This window comes from Pelodiscus sinensis, chromosome 7 (genome assembly GCF_052426305.1).
Source record: "Pelodiscus sinensis isolate ZL-2025 chromosome 7, ASM5242630v1, whole genome shotgun sequence".
In the NCBI taxonomy this organism is placed as follows: Eukaryota; Metazoa; Chordata; order Testudines; family Trionychidae; genus Pelodiscus; species Pelodiscus sinensis.
Genome location: NC_143058.1, coordinates 56,865,001 through 56,885,999, shown reverse-complemented (window position 1 = coordinate 56,885,999; position 20,999 = coordinate 56,865,001). Strand labels below are relative to the sequence as shown.

The 20,999-nt window shown below is 52.7% G+C and overlaps 1 pseudogene; it reads right to left on the bottom strand.

Annotated features, from left to right (window-relative positions):
- Positions 1–844: 844 nt before the first annotated feature.
- On the bottom strand, positions 845–20,221 carry LOC149524078 (uncharacterized; annotated as a pseudogene).
- Between the last annotated feature and the right edge of the window lie 778 nt (positions 20,222–20,999).

Here is a 20,999-nt window from a genome sequence, read left to right as displayed (position 1 = left end):
TTGAAATGAGAGAGTCTGACTTTTCTGCATTCCTCCATAACTGCAAGCATTGGTGATCATATCTCACACTTCCTGAATTTAGTGTTAACACAGGTTGTGACCCCCCCACAACAACCAAACTGGTTACAATGGGCAAAACACCATTCTAACAGTTGAATATCTAGCAGGCCTAAGCAAACGTTTTCATGTGAAGAAGTGGGTTGTGCCCATGAAAGCTTATGATACTACCTACATTTTTTGTTAGTCTCTCAGAGGCTGAAGGCCCATTTGTTGTTTTTTAAGTTTTCACAGTTACAAACTAACACAGCTACCCCTCTGAGACATGTAAGCAAACTGAGTGAACTGTATTTACATAAATACACCCAGGATTTCTTTCCCTTTGCAGCTGGCTTTAATGGAAGCATTGATTCAGACCCTGATTACATGCATCTCAAAGCAAGCTAACCACCGAACATACAATGTTCTGTGGAGGTTTAGTCAGCTCCCCCTGAAGTACAAATGGCTGCAACTTTATTGTGCTGGTACTCGAGCTAATTAGGGTAAAGCTCGCTTGGGTAGATCTACAAATGCTGCAGTAATTGATTGTTGTGGTATAGGCAAGGGTATGCAAAGGAATAAAGCAGCTTCCAGGTATGCAGGACGTCCTGGTAGAAGGCTAGCAGCTCAGAGAGGTATTGTGGAAGACCTCTCAAATAAAGGAACTGCCAGTCATTTTGAGAGTCCTCAGAAACTGTGCGCCAAGATACTCCATGCCAAACTACCTGCAACATCAGGCCCTGCCCTTCCTCCTCCAGGGGAACCCCTGCAGAGACCCACTGAAGTCCTGCCCAAAAGAACCACAGCATTACTGCTGGATGTGGACCAGGAGACCCGGGATCAGTGCCAGGGTGTTGCGACAATGCGAGAGCAGACGTGTACAGAACCTGGAGAAAGCCCACAAAGTGGCGCCTGAAGCTGAAGGCCTGCAGAGCACCCAGGAGATATCCATGGTCCATCCAAGCCAACACCTTTTCCTGATCCAAGGACAGGAGAGCAAACGATAGATCATCCGTACACCTGAACTCTTTGAGGTCCTGGACCAAATAACAATGATCAAAGATGGTAGAGCCTGGGAAAGTGGTAGGTCTGGACTGCCAGTCTCCCACCCCCCCCCACACACACACACACCCCAGCAGGGACCATAGCCGTAGCAAGATGGCCTTGGTGATGATTTTATAGTCTGTGCTGAGGAGCAAATGGGACGCCAGTTCCTCAGATTGTGAAGATCCCCCTTCTTAGGCAGCAAGGCAAGCATGGCTTGCCTGAACTAAAAAGGGAGAACCCCCCCGCCACTCCTTAAGGACTCAGCCCAGACACAGGCAAGTGCTAGGCCAAGGACATCCTAGACCATGCAGTACAACTCCATGGTCAGCCCGTCTATGCCCGGGGATTTATTGATGGGTATGAAATGGAGGGCTTCTGAGAACTCAGCCAGAGTGAGAGGCAGCTCTAGCCAGTCCCTGTCGCCCACTCTGACCATCGGGAGTTCATCCCAGAGAACTCTGCAGGCATCCCAGAGAACTCTGCAGTCAGATCTGGGGAGAAAAAGGAGGCATAGAAGGACTGTGCTTTCTCATGCATCTCCGCTGCAGCCGTGGGGGGGTGCCATCCTCTGCCATAAGGCAGAAGAGTGTTTTTTAGCCCTCCCTCTCGTTTTTCCCAGGGTGTAGAAGAAGCAGGAGCTGTGATCAAAGGTGTACCATGTAGCTAAAATATAGTTTTATGCACAGTAATGTGGCTTAGTGTACTTTGCCAACCACTCTTTCTGAAAGCATAAATGACCTTTACCTTAACACTGGTAAAAATGCACCAACCAGAATATTGTGACTCCAAGGCAGGGATAGAGTCTTATAATTTTGTTTTAAGTTTTAAAATTAGTATTGTGAAATAAGTAAAAGGGCATGATAATTGTTTTATGATGCACATTGGTCCTTGTTCAAATGTGTGTAATGCTTCTCTGTAACAAAGAAATCAACCTTGTTATGTGGGAAAGAACGAAGAATGTGGGAGAGATAAGTGTGAAGGCCGCCTGACCAAATATTCTAGGCAGAAGCCAAGAACATAAAGAACTTAAAGAACTTAAAGGCTATGTCTATACTGAGCAGTTTGGTGAAAGAAATATGCAAATGAGGTGAAGCATGGACTATCCCCGTGCCTCATTTGCATAATGAATGAGAGCAGCCGAATTTTGCGCAAGAGGCTTTTGCACAAAAAGGAGCCATGGTAGATGGCTCCTTTTTTGCGCAAAAGCCCCCTCTTGCGCAAGAGCTGTTCTTCCACATTTTTTTTTTTTTTGAGAAAGAGCGTCTCGTGCTCAAGAGGGGGGTGTTTTGCTCAAAAAGCGGCCACTCATTATTTATGCAAATGAGGCATGGCACTATTCCATGCTTCACCTTGTTTCCATATTTCTTGCGCAAAACAGCACAGACATAGCCATGGTGAGCAGCTGATCTGACGGCTGGAGTCGTGGCTGGAGCCACATGGGCTTGCTAGAATGGCCAAACCTGGAGCTCCACATGGTGACCACCTGCTCTGGTGGCGAGAGCTGGGGATTCATGGAGGGAGGCTACTACAGTGGCATGGTGAGCACCTGCTCTGATGGTTTTCTGTGGTGGCCGGAGTCAGAGCCAGACTCACGTAGCGGCTGCAGGGTGGATGATGCTCTGGTGGCCGGGGCCAGGGCCACACAGTGAGTGAAGGCTCCAGAGGCTAGGGCTGTGTGGTGAGTGGCTGCTCTGGTGGTCAGGATCGGTGATGGGGCATGGCTGCTCCAGCAGCCAGGTTTGAGGCAATGGCCAGGTTGCATGCGGCTGCTTCGGGGTCTGGGGTCGGGGTGGGGGCTTCAGATGAACTGGTGGGCAGGTGCTCCGGTGACCAGAGCCTGGACCACCTGGTGACCATGTGCTCCAGTGGTGGTGGCTGAGGTTGCATTGCAGCAAGCTGCTCTGGCATACAGGGCCAAGCTGCATGGGAGCTCGCTGCTCCAGTGGCCAGGTTTGGAGCTGAGTTGCTGGTGGCAGCTCCGGCAGCCAGGGCCCTGGGGAACATGGTCAGGGTGAGGGCTGGGCTTCCGTGAAGTTGGCTGTTCCAGTGGCCAAGGTTGGGGCCAGCCCTGCATGGCGGGTAGCTGCTGTGGTGGTTGGGGCTGGGTCTTCATGGCAGGCACCTGCTCTGGTGGTGAAACCAGGAATACCTGGTGAGTAGTAACTGCTCCACATGGGTGGGTTCAGAGCCTGGTGAGTGGCTGTTCTGGAAGTCTGGGCCAGGGCGACATGGCCTGTGGCTGTTCTGGCAGATTGGTGGCCAGGGCTTGGGCTGCTGCTCTGGCAGCCAGGGCCAGGTATCAAGAGCCTGGCAGGCAGCTCGTCTGGCAGTCTGGGCTGAACGGTTAGCAGCTTCTCCGGTGGCTGAGGCCACGCAGCGAATGGCTGGATTTGGGGCCGTGTGACAAGCGGCTGCTTCGGCAGCTGAGTGTTGAGTGGCTGTTCAAGCTGCCAGGGCCAGGGCCAGAGCCACAGAGTTTGTGAATACTCTGGTGGCTAGGGCTGCGTGACGAGTGGCTGCTCGGGTTGCCAAAGTCAGTGCAGGGGCCAGCTGGAGGGATGTCTGTGCTGGTGGCTGGGTTCAAGACCAGGGCCAGGTGTCAGGCAGCCGTTCCTGCACCCAGGGTCAGGCTCACAGGGTAGCCAGTAGCTAGAGACTGGGCTACATGTTGGCCATCTGCTCCAGCAGTGGTGGCTGCAGCCTCATTGGCAGGATGCTGCTCCAGTGGCTGGGGACAGGCATGAGTGGCTCGTGACAGCTTTGGTGGCCAGGGGCCAGAGCCAGGCCTCTGTGGCAGGTGGCTGCTCCAGCAGCTGAACCCGGCACTACATGTTGGGTGGCTGCTCCAGTGGCCAGAGAAGGGGAGGCACATGGTAGGTGGCTGCTGCAGCGGCAGGGGCCAGGAATGCATGAAGGGCACCTACGATGGTGGCTGGGGCTGTGTGCTGGCTGGACAGGGGCTGCGAGGCAAAAGGTTGCTATGGAGGCCAGGTCCAGGGCCATGTGAAGAGCAGCTGCTCCAGTGGCTGGACTCGAGGCCATCCAGGAGTACATGGTGGGCAGCTGCTCTGGTGGCTGGCTCCTTCGGCACTCAGGGACAGGGGCTTATGACAATCGATTGTGCTGGGGGCGGGGGTGCCGCATGGTGTTATGTGGTGGCTGGTGTCTCTTGTGGAGGGCAGAGGCCGCACAGCTGCCAGAGCCAGGTTCTGTGGAGAGCAGCTGCTTCAGCGGCTGAAGTCAGGGTCAGGGCTGCATTGTGGGCAGCTGTGCATGGCCAGGTATGAAGCTGGAACTAGGTGGGCCACAGCTACTCTGGTGACCAGGGCTGTGGCTGTGTGGCGGCGCGTCGTGGTTCCCCGCCTCCTGCACCCCCGTAGTGGCACGAACAGACTCCACCAGCCAGTAGACTAGAGGGAATTTATTGCTTCTCCAGGATACAGCACAGCACAGATGTCATCTGGTTACAGGGACTGGGGCTAGGAGGCCTCAGTGCCCCCCCTTGAGATGGGGGGTGGCTGGGCCCTATTATCCCAGCCCCCCTCCCTAGCGCCTTCTCCCCAGACCAAAACTAAAACTCTTCCAGCCCTGCCCCCCAGCCAGGGGCGGCATTCCACCTTCCTTTGTTTCTCTCCCTGGAGGGTAGCTGGTTGGACAGGTTGAGAGACCCTTGCCTAGTGACTACTGCATCAGGACGGCCCCCAGCCCGGTGTCCGAGGCATCGGTAAAAACGATAAAGGGATTGTCAAAGTCTGGGTTTACCAACACTGGGGCCTTGACTAGGGCTTCCTTTAGTGCGCAGAGAGCCCTCTGGCACTGCTCTGTCCAGACCACCCTGCACAGCTCTGTGATCGGGGCAGCGATGGAGCTGAAGTTGGGCACAAACCTCCGGTAGTACCCCACCATCCCAATGAAAGCCTGGACCTGCTTCTTGGTCTGGGGTACAGGCCAGTCTCTGATGGCCTCCACTTTGGCCTGCTCTGGCTCCCCACCTTATGGCCCAGGTAGGACACTTCGGCCATTCCAACCTTGCACTTCCCAGCCTTTATGGTCAGCCCGGCCTCCCTCAGCCGATCCAGTACCTGGCTGACCTGGGCCACGTGGTCCTCCCAGGACTGGCTGAATATACAGATATCATCTATGTATGCTAGGGCACAGTTCTCCATTCCCCACAGCAGCTGGTCCACCAGAGGCTGGAAGGTGGCCGGCACCCCTTTGAGGCTGAAGGACAGGTCCAGGAACTCATAGAGCCCCAGCAGGGTGATGAAAGCTGATTTCAGTCTGGCCTCCTGGTCTAGCGGCACCTGCCAGTAGCCCTTGGTGAGGTCCAGCGTGGTGAGGTATCCAGCTCCCCCCAGCTTGTCCAGGAGCTTGACGGGCCTGGGCATCGGGTAGGCGTCGGGCACCATGATGGCGTTGAGCTTATGGTAGTCCACGCAGAACCGGATCGATACGTCCTTCTTGGGAACCAGAACCACGGGAGAGGCCCAGGGGCTGGCGGATGGCTGGATCACCCCCAGGGCCAACATGTTCTGCACCTCTCTCTCCAGGTCCTGGGCTGTTTTCCCTGTGACCCTGAACGGGGAGCAGCGTCAGGTCTCCACCGGTCTCTACCCGGTGGATAGCCAGGTTGGTGAGACCAGGCTTGTCGGAGAAGAGCTGCTGGCGGGAGCGCAGTACTTCTCGGATCTCGGCCTGCTGGGCCGGGGTGAGTTGGTCCGAGAGCGAAATTGACTCCAGCGAAGAGTCCTCTCCGGTCCCAGGGAACAGGCCTACCAGGGGTCCTCCCCGTGCTCCTCCCAGGGCTTACACACGGCCAGCACCAAGTTCTTCCTGTCCCAGTACGGCTTCATCATGTTAACTTGATACACCCGCTGACCACATGTCCGGCCCGTCAGCTCCACCACATAGTTCACCTCGTTCAGCTGCTTAACAACCTTGAAGGGCCGGCCAAGGCGGCTTGCAGCTTGTTCTTCCGTACGGGAATTAGGACCATCACCTGGTCCCCAGTAGCGTAGGCGCGGGCCCGTGCATTGAGGTCGTACCAGACCTTCTGCTTCCTCTGGGCCCCGCTCAGATTCTCTCTGGCCAGGCCGATGAGGTTGGCAAGTCTTTCCCAGAACATCAGGACGTATTCCACCACTGGCTCACCTTCCGGGGAGACCTTCCTCTCCCACTCGTCTCTCAGTAAGTCCAGGGGGCCCCTCACTCGCCTCCCGTATAACAGCTCGAACGGTGAGAACCCCATGGACTCCTGTGGCACCTAACAGCAGGTGGTATAGGTACTTGTCCCAGTCCTGCAGGTGTTTGTGCATAAAAGTCCTTAGCATCTGCTTCAGAGTCCCACTGAACCTCTCACTAACCCGTTGGTCTGGGGGTGATACGCCGAGGCCCAGGTGTGCTGGACCCCACACTTCTCCCACAAGCACCGGAGCAGAGCTGACATGAAGTTGGATCCCTGGTCCGTGAGAACCTCCTTGGGGGAACCCCACCCTGCTGAAAATGGTCAGCAGTGCATCTGCCTCAATAGAAGGTAGGGCCACGGCCTCAGGGTAGCGGGTGGCAAAGTCCACCACCACCAGGATGTATTTCTTCCCCGTCCGGGTTGCTCTGTTGAAGAGCCCCACACTAGCCATCGCCACCTTCTGGAAAGGCTCCCTATGATGGGCAGGGGTCTCAAAGCAGCTTTCTTCCTATCTTGGGCCTTCCCCACCCATTGGCAGGAGTCGCAGGACCGGCAGTACCACTGCAAGGCCGCAAATATCCCCGGCCAGTAGAAGTTTTGGAGCAGCCTCAGTTGCGTGCGCCTGGATCCCCTGGTGCCCCGAGAATGGGATGTCATGGGCCAGGTATAGCAGCTTGTGGTGATACCTTTGGGGGACCACCAGCTGCCGCTGGAGCCCCCACTCCCCTACCTTCCCGGGGGGGAGCCATTCCTGGTACAGAAATCCCCTCTCCCACCAGAACTTCTCCTGGCAATCTCCTCCTAGGGGTTGAGCTGCGCCCAGGTCAGCCCAGTCCCTCAGTGCCTGCAAGGAGGGATCCGCTCGCATCTCCGCCTGGAATTCAGCAGCTGGGGCTGGGACAGGGCCGTGTTTCCCCCTTACTGCCTAGGTCCGACTCCATGTCTGCTGGGACGGGGCCCTGGGCCCCCTGTTGGGGAACCTCCTCGAGTTCCGGGCCGCCAGCTCCTTGCTGGCTCTGGCTACGGATGGTGACCTGGGTCCTGTGGGGTCCATCTGACCACTCCTCTAGGTAACCCCCCATCAGCACCTCAGTGGGCAAGTGCGGGTGCACCCCCACTTCCTTGGGTCCCTCCTTGGCCTCCCAGTTCAGAAGCACCCTGGCTACGGGTACCTTAAATGGGGTGCCGTCTATGCCCCTCAGGGTCAGCTGAGTGTTGGGTAGCATACGGTCTGGGGCCTCTATGTCGGGTTGGGCCAGGGTCACCTCTGCCCCCGTGTCCCAGAACCCCGTCACCTTCCTACCATCCACCTCCAGGGGTATGAGTCACTCACTCCACAGGAGCTGCCCTGCCCCCACCCGATACATGGAAAAATCCGCCTCCCGAGGGTCAGTTCTCCCAGGGGAGGTGCACTGAGCCTCCTTCCCCTCACTGTGAGCTGAGGTTTGCCTGCCAGCCCCTGCCTCTGGGGCAGCCTGCCCTTCCTCCTGCCCCAGCCAGTTAACCCTGGAAAGCCCCAGGTCATGGGACCTGTTCTTGTGCCTGGTGCATTGAGCCCTGTTGTGGCCTCATTGCCCACAGTGAGAGCTTTTCGCTAAATAGCTTCATTAGCAGTAGATGCAAGCCCCGCTGGGCCAGTGATATGTTGTAGCTGAACCTGTGCTAAAGGAAAGCTGACGTACGCCTATGTCAGTAATTGCTACCGAGAGCAGCTGATGCTGACGCGACACCAGCCGCAGACACCGGACTAACCGTTTGACACGCATCAGCGGCCGCCTAACACAGAGCCATGCGGCTCTGGCCCAAGCTCCAACCCCCGGCTTTGGGAACACCCATTCACTACGTGGTCCCAGGTCCCAGCCTCCCTTGCTGTGAGAGCAGCTTCTCGCCACATGGCCCAAAAGTTGCTGGAGTCTGATGTGGCGGCCGGTGGGGCGGGATTGGAGCTGCGTGGCGAGTTGAGGGCTGGTTGTCAAAATTTGGAGAAGGCCCACACTGCTATGAACTCAATCGTTTGTCCTGAAGTGTCTCATAGACGCACTAAATAGAACCAAATTTATGAGGCTTACAGTGCAACGTGAAAAAATGTTGTGATTTGAGGCACATTGAGGGCTTTGTGTGAAATTGAATTTGATTTGTAAGCAGATCTGTGGGAAGTTAAAGGGGTCTGTTGAGCTTTTCGCAGACCCAAAATAGCTAGTTGGTGATTGTATGTATAAAAGGATTTGTGCAGAATGTGCCACAAAGGCTCTAACACGGCTGTGAGGCACGTTGGATGCTTCTGTAGATGGTAGTGCAGAAGCGACATTGATATGCTAGGAGAGTGGCGGAATAGCATAGAACATGTCAAATGAGCTGAAAAGACCGTTGTGGCTGGTCTTGAAAATTGTTTTGGAATGGACACTAAGATGGGAGGCGCCTAGCCGATGAAACCATGTCACAGCGGTTTACATTGGGCAATGGCAAGCATCCCTGAAGATAGGCAAAGCAGCTGGGATGAGCAACTCCAACGCTGCTCATATCTCCAGTTCAGGTTTGATGTGATTTACACGCACAGAAACCCTCAAGTTGTCTCAGCGCTGCATCTCAGAGCCCTCTGTGACGATAGTTACAAGTCCAAAAGGCGCCTCCCAGCTCAATTTCCCTTCTGTATCATTTTCTTCTGGAATGCCTCACTTGGAAGGTAACGGCTATGTGACACGTTCTAAACTGCAAGTCTCCTTCCAGCTCAATTACTGTTCTGAACCATTAGAGTCCCTGTGCTCAATATCGTCCCTCAGGGCTCTAATTCATCTTTGAGGCAATTGGAGGTTTGCTCTGTAAATTGTTGCAAAATTGAAATGGAGCTATGAGCTCAGTTGGAAGATCTGCAAATCATGTCAACAAAGTTTTAAAGGCGAATTGGAGACAGTTGAGGGGTTTAGCTGACAACATGAGCTGTTAGTGTTTCAGCAGCATGTGCTCCTGTGCGTTTCTTGGTCTTGGCACCAGCTCCAGACAATGCGCACTGTGGCTGAGTATATGGTACCTGTAAGTGCCTGAATATAAGGAAAGCTAAAAATGTAGGTGGTCGTGGGCATATGTAAAAATGGCTACAATTGAGTTTTGAGGCAGGTTAACAGCTTTCTGTAAAACTGAAGCTGATTTGTGAAGGGGCTGGCTGGCAACTTAGTGTTTCTCATGTTTTAAGGGTAGACACTTTCACAGCGTTGAAATTTATATGATAGGAGATTTGTGGCTACTGTGGGCCGTGTCACACGGTTTTTGTACTTTTCCTTTAGGACTGAGGCAAAGGAAAGCATGCCTGAAGAAAAATGATACATAACAGAAATGGAGCGGGGGTTGTGAATATCTTCGCACGTGGAATTAATTCAGCTCTGCGTAAACGTGAGGTTATTCTGTGTAAATAGTTCAAAACTGAAACGGTGAGATGAGCACAGTTGGGATTGCTTCGGCACTTGTGACTATCTTGTACAGGAGCCAGTTGAGGCATTTTTGTACAAACTAGCTGCAAAGACATGACTGACGTGTTGTTATAGCAGCATCTTGGTGATATCGTTAATAGCACTAGACCATTAGACGTGATATGAGCCGAATCAGTCTTTTCTGAAGAGAGGTGCAGCACCATCATTAGCGATGTCACGATACCTGGAACTTAGCCTTTCACAACAGCGACAAATGAGCTATGAGGCACTCAGAAGAAAGAAAGGTTTTTAATGGGGAAACTGTTTCAGAAGCGCAAGAGAGCGGTGAGGACAGTTGCCGAGAACATGTCACAGTTTTTAAAAATGAGAATTGGAAAAATAATTCTGGTTTCTGTATAAAATATCAGCAGCATGTGTTTGAGTGCGTCGAGCTATTTCAGGCAAGATGAGCCATTTTAATCTGAGCGTTTTTATAGCGTATTACTCTCGGCTCGGTAAACCGCTAGATGGCGAGCTTCAAAGCAGTCCGGGGCAAAACACTCTAGCCGCAGACACAGCAGTAAGCTGTTCAAAAGCTGTCTCTGTGGTTGTGGGTGCTCAGACCATTCTGGGATTGGCGCAATGAGACTAGTAGCCGTGTATAACTCCTATTGCGTATTCATAGCAACAGTCAAAAGTATTTGGCGTAATGTTTATAGCCCTATAGTCTAGGCTTAGTCTTCTACAAACTCTCACACGTTTATTTCTGACCAACCATGATAGTATCTGGAAAGAGAGGCTGGCAAGTTAGTGGCGCACGCGCTGCCTCAGTGTCTGTTTGATTCGTTTCCACTTACCCCATCCTTCCAAGCATAATGGGGCCAACTACAAGGTGAACAAGCAAACTGACGCTATCTCGAGAAAAGATTGATACGCCGCACTTCAGTGCGAGTGTTACACCATGTTCTGCTGTAACAATCGGCCAAGGAACTCTCAACTTCCCCCAATTCGCCTTTCAAAATTACTGACATATGTCTGCAGCAAAGCTTGAAGAAAGAGTCAAGTGTACTCAAAGATGAACGAGAGCCGCTCATCAACGCAAACCTCTCGTCCCAGCTGCGTTTCCCTTATGCACCGCTTCCTTCAGGACTTATCACGCCCCAGTAAAGCTGTCTGACGCGCTCTGAGGACACAGTAAAATTAAAATAACAATTTTTATTTTCGTGTGTAGCTAGATTCTGAAGCCAAATATCCACAGGAGATGTTATTTACCCTGAAAATAAATGAGGCGTAGAAAAGAGTAGGGCAGGAACACAAAATGCTAGTGTTCTCCTTACTTACCCATTTTTTTTCTCCAGCTATAGCTTAGCTAGTTGGTTATGTGTGCCTAACCCCACATAGCATATAACATATGCAGTCTTTGCTTATCGCCTGCCATGACGTGTTTAATGAGTTTTCGGTACGATCCGTGGTAAAACAATAATCCTTCTCCCAAATAAACATATCCCAAATAAACATGTTAATCCATATAGCCACATAGTCACTAGCCGCAGCACTATCTACTGCTCAAACCCTGTTGGTTTTAATGCTTGACAGCATACTGCTACGGCTGCAAATTAAGCAGACCCTTCTTTGTAACTAAATGTAACGTTTCCGTCCCTTGCGGAGACTGCTGCCCAGTGCATAGTTAGTAAAAGCTATTATCGACATTACTAGTATGAATTTGAGAGGGGCTGAGCGTTTGGGGACAGTAGACAATGTGACAGAGGGATTTAGTCCGCTGGGAGGCAAGTCGATGGTTTCTGAGGCTATTGGTGTAGAACTGAAATGTAGCGAGAATCCCAATTACTGCAGGCCTTGTCGCAATGAAATTTGGCTTTAGCTTGTTTTTTTTGTCATCACGGTGTGAACTGTGGCATGCCGTAGAATGTACATGCAGCACTTGCTCAGCTTCCCAACAAAGTGCTTTTACCATATCACACACTAAAGAGCCTTTGACTTACACGTGCAGAATTTAAGCAGCATTCTAAGCGACTGCATGTCACCACAAGTTCAAGGTGTGGGAGAAAAACTAATCTAACGTACTGACCCCTTTGTGCATAACGTCAGCTCCGTCTGCAACAACCATGTAACTATGCTGAGCAGTGTCCCTCTTTGTGCTTATTTATGGTTTCCATTTCCTTGTCATCAGCACAAGAGGGCGCATTCTCTCGGCCAAACTACACATGGAGTTTATAGGAGCTAATTATACATAACACCCTGACATATGATCACGCTAACTCCCACCGTGCATGACGGCACTGTTAGTCCCGTAGGTATTACGAATCAAGAATTATTTCTAGTGTAAACAGACAACCGTGTTTATTTCCTGAAAATACAAGAAGCTATACACTGCATATGAGAGCTGAATTTGAAACACGTTTACTCATAGACTCATAGACTTTAAGGTCAGAAGGGACCATTATGATCATCTAGTCTGACCCCCTGCACAGTGCAGGCCACAGAATCTCACCCACCCCTCTTAGAATAATCCTCTCACCTATATCTCAGATATTGAAGCCTTCAAATACTTTGAAGACCACAAGATGCAGAGAATCCTCCAGCTGTGATCTGTACCCCATGCTACAGAGGAAGGCGAAAAACCTCCAGGGTCTCTGCCAATCTACCCTGGAGGAAAATTCCTTCCCGACCCCAAATATGGCGATCAGCTAAACCCTGAGCATGTGGGCAAGACTCACCAGCCAGACACCCAGAAAGTTCTCTATAGTAACTCCTATCATCCCTCTATTGACCTATTTCCCACTGATAATAAATGGTTGGTGCACCACTCTGGGTGCTGGTGCATCCTTGCACACCTTGAGCGCATCGGCCTCTCTTTACAGCAGCGATCGCAAAAAAACCCCTCCAATATAATGTTTCATAATATAAATGCTTATGAGGAATGCAATTGGGGAAATTACAGCTCCACTAAGAGAACACTAACGAAGGCAACAACTTGTGCCACCCCTTTTTAAAAATCATCTAGGAAAACCGTAAAGGTGTGGGGTAGGCCGCAATAACCTGGTGGAGTAGGCCAAAAGAAATATACTGAACGTCAATAATTATTGAGTCTTGCATTTGGGAAAGATAAATTCCACTTTCTTCCACTCTAACCGCTACCTTGTATAGGCACACAATCTAGAGCAAAAGGTATGTTGGAGCGCTGTTTTGCTACGATCTTCATTTCCTATTAGAAGCTCTCGAGGGCACTCAAAACCCACAGCCTTCATGTACATTAAAAGCTACTGGGTCTTTTCTTCATTTCTTTGTAGTCCCTCGCCAGTGTTTTTCTCTCCCCGGCCCGCAATTTTCCAACTAGCCTAGATTTACGAAATTCAGAAATCCCGAGGAGATTGCGGCGCCAAGAGATTAATGTTATCCTGATAAGACTCGGGCCATCGCTGGTTCAGATTTAGACCCTGCCTGTACAGCATAGTGCTAGTGCATGTGTTACGTAAGAAGGACACAGAGGCCTAGTATAATAGCTGAAGAGGTGGCGGCGTACTGTGTGGCAGGACAGAGGGCTAAAATCATCTTTAGTGGGAAAAAAATTAGGACTCAATTATAACTCTCCGAAACATTGTAGCGCACACTGGAATTTTTCTCACAAACTCTTCTCAAAAAAGCTTATCGGTAGTCAGAACTAGGCAGTCAGAGAAGCATGCCCTCAAAAGCTGTCAGGAAAATAACTATCAGCACATTCTAAAGTAAAGAAACGGTCAAGTGATGCTGTGTTTTATAATAAATGAGGGAAGAAGCCAATAACGTGTGGAGCTACGTGCAGGCACTAGCGCTTATTATAAATATTCGAGCTGGCAGGATATACGTTTTAGTTCGTTCCTTCTAGACAGTGTACAATAGTTGTTCATTTTAGCTCAACTCGTAGTACTAATGACAATTTAGTAAAAAAAAAAAAATCTCCTAGCAACTCATACTAGTTTCGCTCCCATTTTACTTCTGTTTTAGGGAATCATTTGCAACAGTGTTTAACGAAAGACCATTATTTCCATCGTCCTCCTTTCTGTGGCACTAATGAGCCTTTTATGGTCAACGGGCAAAGTAGAGGGCTACTCTCATGCAGTAGGTTCTTTGTGGGCGCTCAACCTTAGGTGTGCACCGCTAGTGGGAGCACTAATACAGGGCGCACTATAGGCGCTTTTTACTGTGCTGTCATTACTGTGCATTTTGCCGCAAATCCTGTCTCACAAGCCATGGGAGGGTAGGGTTTTTGGAAAAGAACTCTGGGGAGGGTTAGCCTTGTTCTTCAGTTGTGGAAAAACCATTGGAAAGACCTGTGGCATCATACACACTAAACTACAATGTGTCCTACCTCCCAAGGTAGGAAACTGCACACTTTCGGCGCTATAGGACAAACAGCAATAGTCAGGTAGACACTGCTATCGTTCATCTTAAGACTCCCTCTTGGAAGGAAGAGGCTTGTCCAAAACTCTTGCTTTAGGCCACACTCTAAGGGGTAGTGTTTACCCAATAACTGTTTTCCAGTAACTGGTTGCTCTATGGATTCTAAAAGAAGCACTGAATGGCACGGCCCGGATACTCGGCAAGATGCACGATTTCTCGCTAATGAAAGCACAGTAAAAAGCACCAGCAAGAGGTACTGGCTTAATTCTCCCACTAGAGCTGCAGCGTGGCATACCTAAGGGGGGGCGCCCACAAAGAAACTCAGTTACTGCACGAGCTGAGTAGCCCTCTATTTTGTACATTGGCCATAAAAGACATCGGGGCGGATATAGGGCAGGGCGAGCAGGGCGGCTGCCCCGGGCCCCGCGCTTCAAAAAGCCCCACGCATGCGCCGTGGCAAAGGGGGGCCCCACAAGGTTATGCTGCCCTGGGCCCCGCAAAATGGTCATCTGCCCCTGAAAGACATATTAGTACCACACCTTAAACCTGTGTTGAAATAGCCTGGAATGCTGCTTGAATTCAGCACATGTACGTCAACGGTACTTTAGTGCGCGACATGGTAAAAGCACTTTGTTGGGTCGCTGAAATATTCCTGCATGTACACTCTATGGTATTCCACAGGTCTGACATATATTATAACAAGGAACAAAAAACGATAGCCAGATTTCATTGTGACAAGTTCTGCAGTAATTCTGTAGTAATGATTATAGCTACATTTAGGTTCTAAAACTTCGGAAACCATCGACTTAAGTCCACCCAGATGACTTAAATCCCTACGCTATGTTCGCTGTCTGAAAACGCTCAGCCCATTTCAAATTCTGAACAGAAGTAATCAATTTTTCACTCATGCTCATTTAGATCGCCGTGATGCAGCCTACAAGATAAGCTGTTAAGGCTGCGTCTGGACTGGCAAGATTTTGCGCAAAAACTTGCCACCTGTCTACACTGGCCGCGAGTATTTGCGCAAGAACGCTGACGTTCCAATGTATGAAATCAGTGCTTCTTGAACAAATACTCTGCGCAAGAGGGCTTATTCCTGAGTGGGAGCTTCAGAGCTTCTTGCGCAAAAAAAAGGGGAATAAGAACAACCCAGGAAACTACAGACCGGTCAGTTTAACGTCTGTCCCAGGGAAGATAATGGAGCAGGTAATTAAGGAAATCATATGCAAACACTTGGAAGGTAATAAAGTGATAGGGAATAGCCAGCATGGGTTTGTGAAGAACAAGTCATGCCAAACTAATCTGATAGCTTTCTTTGATAGGATAACGAGCCTTGTGGATAAGGGAGAAGCGGTGGATGTCATATACCTAGACTTTAGTAAGGCATTTGATATGGTCTCGCATGATATTCTTATTGATAAACTAGGCAAATATAACTTAGATAGGGCCACGATAAGGTGGGTGCATAATTGGCTGGATAACCATAGTCAGAGAGTTGTTGTTAACGGTGCTAAATCCTGCTGGAAAGGGATAACAAGTGGAGTTCTGCAAGGGTCTGTTTTGGGACCCGTACTGTTCAATATCTTCATCAATGATGTAGATATTGGGATAGAGAGTACGCTTATTAAGTTTGCAGATGATACCAAACTGGGTGGGGTTGCAACTTCTTTGGAGGATAGGGACATAATTCAAAATGACCTTAGCAAGTTAGAGAAATGGTCAGAGGTAAACAGGATGAGGTTTAATAAAGAGAAATGCAAAGTGCTCCACTTAGGAAGGAACAATCAGTTCCATACATACAAGATGGGAAGCGACTGTCTAGGAAGGAGCATGGCAGTAAGGGATCTAGGGGTCATAGTGGACCACAAGTTGAATATGAGTCAACAGTGTGATGCTGTTGCAAAAAAAGCAAATATGATTCTAGGTTGTATCAACAGGTGTGTTGTAAGCAAAACTCGTGAAGTCATTCTGCCACTCTACTCTGCACTAGTTAGGCCTCAGCTGGAGTACTGTGTCCAGTTCTGGGTGCCACATTTCAAGAAAGATGTGGAGAAATTGGAAAGGGTACAGAGAAGAGCGACAAGAATGATTAAAGGTTTAGAGAACATGACCCATGAAGCCAGGCTTCATAAACTGGGCTTGTTTAGTTTGGAAAAAAGAAGATTACGGGGGGACATGATAGCGGTGTTCAAATATCTAAAAGGGTGTCACAAGGAGGAAGGAGAAAATTTGTTCCTCTTGGTTACTGAGGACAGGACAAGGAGTAATGGGCTTAAAGTGCAGCAGGGGAGGTTTAGATTGGACATTAGGAAAAAATTCCTAACTGTCAGGGTGGTCAAATATTGGAATAAATTGCCAAAGGAGGTGGTGGAATCTCCCTCTCTGGAGATATTTAAGAACAGGTTAGATAGACATCTGTCAGGGACGGTGTAGACGGAGCTTGGTCCTGCCTTGAGGGCAGGGGGCTGGACTCGATGACCTCTCAAGGTCCCTTCCAGTCCTATTATTCTATGATTCTATGAAGAGGCCAGTGTAGACAGGCAACTAGGACATTTTGCGCAAAAGCAGGCTAAACGGAAAAAAGCCCTAGTGGCCGCTTGGACGCTCCGTACCTGAGGGCAGCTCCTGACTTCCTTGTAACCCAAGACCCCTGCAGAGGCCACGAGGCAGAAGCTCTTCTGCGATCTCTGCTGAGAACTGTGCCACATGGCCCCTGCTGTCCCCAAAAGCCACCCAGAGCAGGATGGCAGCTCCGGGGGGGGGGGGGGGGAAACAGCCACCCACACCCTCAGTGCAGGAGGCTCCAAGGGGCCGAAAATGGATGGCCCCATCCTGGTACCCGGGGGAGTTGGAGGCTCTACTGGACCTCTGGGAGGAAGAGGACGCCCTCCATGCTACCCGCTCCTGTTGCCACAATGTGGACATTTTTCGACTGCATGGCCCAGGCGCTTGCCCACCAGGGACATCCAGCCCGGACCCTCGAGCAAGTCTGGGCTAAGGTGAAAGAGCTGGGCTATGTCCAGGCCAGCGAGGGCCAGGGGGCAGGAGCGGACACCTGCCCCCACTACCAGCGGCTCCACCACATCCTGGGCCAGGCACCACCCCAGGGACCATCCGTCCCTGTGGACACCTGCATACGCCCCCCTCCCCCTCGTCACCAGGACCAACGAGGTGGGGGAAGACGAAGACACCGCCAGTGGGTTGGAGAATGAGGCCAGCATCGTGACCCTCCATGCAGAGGCCCCCTCCGGCAGCCCCGATGTCTCCCGTGTATCCTTGGAGGCCAGGGAAGGAGCCGCCAGTGAGTGTTGCACTTTGCACTCACAAGGGCAGAGGGAGCCAGGCGCCCGGAGGGGGGAGAGGGAGAGCGTGTCACTCAAGGCTGCGTGAGCTGCACGCTGGGTAGCATTAGGCAGCAAGCAGTACGTGCAACCACGTGCAGCCTGGTGACCGAGCGGCATGTGGCCGTGGCAGGCAGCTGCAGGGCACGCCTGGGACTGTGCAGTGGGACCAGCTCCTTCGGCACCTCGTGCAGGCCGTCAAACACGTGGAGGCAGCCATCATGCGGAGGGTGAAGGCGGACTTGCAGTGGCGCCAGGAGGCCTGGGGCTCCTTCCAGGCCCCATGCGCTTGGCAGATGCCATATCCACCCTCACTGCACACATTGGCCATGCCATTCATTATGGCATGGCCTTGCCCCATGCACCTGCCATCCCTATCATAGCACTGCCTCCTGCTCCCGTAATGGCCCCTCCTGCTCCTTCCCCTCCTGCAATGGCCCCTTCTGCTCCTGCCCCTCCTTGCCCCTGCCCCTCCTGCAATGGCCCCTCCTGCTCCTGCTCCTTCCCCTCCTGCAATGGCCCCTCCTGCTCCTGCTCCTGCCCCTCCTGCAATGGCCCCTTCTGCTCCTGCCCCTCCTTGCCCCTGCCCCTCCTGCAATGGCCCCTCCTGCTCCTGCTCCTTCCCCTCCTGCAATGGCCCCTCCTGCTCCTGCTCCTGCCCCTCCTGCAATGGCCCCTTCTGCTCCTGCCCCTCCTTGTCCCTGCCCCTCCTGCAATGGCCCCTCCTGCTCCTGCTCCTGCCCCTCCTTGCCCCTGCCCCTCCTGCAATGGCCCCTTCTGCTCCTGCCCCTCCTGCCCACCTCCCCTTGCTGCCTGCCCCAATGCGGCCTCACCCCCATGTGCAGATCTGCCCCCACAGAAGCAGTCGCAGGGGCCAGCCCTTCCAGCAGTTCCTCCTCCCCCTCCCACCCTACATCTCCCCCCTCCCCATTGTAAATAAAAAGTTCCAAGTTTGTGTTAAAAAAACCCCTGTGTTGTTGTTTATTGGCAGGTAAGGGGAGGGGAGGGGGGATGGGAGGGAGTTGTAAAGGGAGACAGAGGCGATTCTACTATGGGGCCTGGGAGAACATCTCCGTCAGGGCCTCCCGGATGTGCCTGGGCGGATGGCAGCTGTGCGGGGCTGTTCATAGGCCTGGCCCTTGCCTGCCATCCATGCAGGAAGGCCTCTCCCCTCTGCTCCACGAGATTGTGGAGCACGCAGCATGCAGCCACTACCTCTGGGACATTCCACTCACCCATCTCCAGACGGGTGAGCAAACAACGGAACTGGGCTTTCAGACGCCCGAAGGTGCACTCAACTTGATTGCAAGCCCAGTTGAGGTGGTCGTTGAACAGGGCCCGGTTGTGGTCCGGCTGCCCTGCGTAGGGCAATTAGCCAGGGCAGCAGGAGGTAGGCCACGTCCACCTCAACACATGTGGGCATGGGCACATCCCCGACAGTGAATTCCCGCCGGGGGAAGTAAATGCCCGCCTCCAGCCTGACAAACAGGCTGGAGTTGTGTAGGCTGCGGGCGTCATGTGCCCTGCCAGACCAGCCCGCATAAACGTCCAGGAAGCGGCCACGGTGGTGTCCAGGAGTACAATTGAGAAGTACCCCTTTCTGTTAATAAAATGGGCCGCTCAATGCTCCGGGGCACGGACAGGGATGGGAGTTGCATCCAGGGCTCCCCCGCAGTTGGAGAACCCAGGGGCAGTGAAGCCAGCCACTGTAGCCTCCACGTCGTGCAGGCGGATGACTCTTGGGAGCGGAACGTCATTGTTGGCGTGGACGACCTACAGAAGGGTGCAGAGAAACACAGGGGAACACATCACATAAGGCAGGGCGAGTGTGTGCTCCCTTGGGGCTCCCCCCCATGATGCCCTCTGTCCTCACACACACACACCCACACCAGGGCCCCCTCGCCCTATGGGCCCCCTCCCACCCCACCAGCAGGCCTGTGCAAGGGAGGGATGGCCCAAACCCCTGGGTGACCCAGCCTGGAGTCTTGCCTGCCCCTGGCCATAGAGTGCGTCACCCTCCCCCTCCCCACGGGACTTACCCTTCATCACGACGGCACCGACGGTTGATCTGCCCACCCCAAATTGCTGTGCCACTGATCGGTAGCTGTCTGGGGTGGCCAGCTTCCACAGTGCGATGGGGACCCTCTTGTCCACGGGGATGGGTGCTCGCAGCCGGGTGGTGGTTCTCTGGAATGCAGGGGCGAGCCAAGCACACAGCTCCAGGAACATCCGCTTTCGCATGCAAAAGTTCCGGAGCCATTGCTGGTCATCCCATTGCCCCAGGACCAGCCAGTCCCACCAGTTGGTACTGGTGTCCAGTCTCCACAAGGGTCTCTCCACAGTGGGGTGGGGATGGCCTCCCTGGTGAGGGAGTCCAGAGTGATCTGTGCCTCCAAGTCGTGGTGGAGGAGTGCAGCAGCCTGGAGCAACAGCTGCAGGCACTCCAAAATGGCCGGAAGGGGCCGGAGCAGGCACATGGCCACCCCTAGCTCCATGGCACAAAAAACAAGGTAGATAAAAAAAATCAGCCAAAGGCACTAAAAGGCACAAGGCAGTGGGGTCCAAAAGGCAGAGAGCAACCACAAAAACTGCTACAGCTGTCAGTCCCTGCAAGAGGTCCTATAGCTCGCAACAGGGGAGAATCGGCTGTCCGGGGAGATCCCTTTAAGCACATGTCTCAAAGGAGCTCCAGCCATCGCCTCCGGAAAGGGCTGGTGCCCTTTTGCCCTCTTCAAAATGGTTCCGGGCTTCTGCTTTTTTGCAAAAGCATCCTGCCAATGTAGACGCACTTTTGCGTAAAAGCGCATCGTTCTTACGATGACTCCCGGACCAATATAGACACTTTCTTACGCAAATCCTGGCTCTGGCTGTAGGATCAGTTACCCACTGTGAGACCCTCATGCCACCCTGGTGCCCACCATGCGGCGCTGGCTCCAACCATCCTTTGAAGCAGCTGCCCATCACAGAGCCCTGCACATTGTGCCAGAGCAGCTGCCCTCCACACAGCCTCAGCCCCGGCTGCTAGAGCAGCCATTTGTCACGTGGTCCCAACCCCAGCTGCCAGAGGAGCCTGTTACCGGAAGACCCCAGCTGCTGAAGCAGCTTTCCACTATGTGTTGCTGGCCTTGATTACCAGAGCTGGTGCACACTAGCTGGCCCCCGGTTACTACACGTCACTGGCTGCTGGTACAGTCATGCACCACCTGGCCCTGACCTTGCACCTGGCTGCAGAAGAGCTTCTCACACTCAGCCCTGAGTGCTACCTCCTCTCGGCTCTGGCCTCGGCCAGTGACACAGCTGCCCGCAATGTGGTTCCAGCCTCAAACCCAGATGCCAGAACAGCCATCCACTACATGGCCCCCCAGCACTGGCCACCCAAGGAGCCACCAAGCAGCCCTGAATGCCAGAGCACCCGCCCACTGCCCAGCTCCAAACATGAGTGCCAGAGCATTCACTCATCATAGAGCCCCTGGCACTCGGAGGAGCTACTTGCTATATGGCCCTGTGATGGGGTGGCCTGACATCCCTGCTGGAGTCCTTTCAGCACCCTGGCCAGAAGCAGGAGCAGAAGAGAGGTCCTCAGAG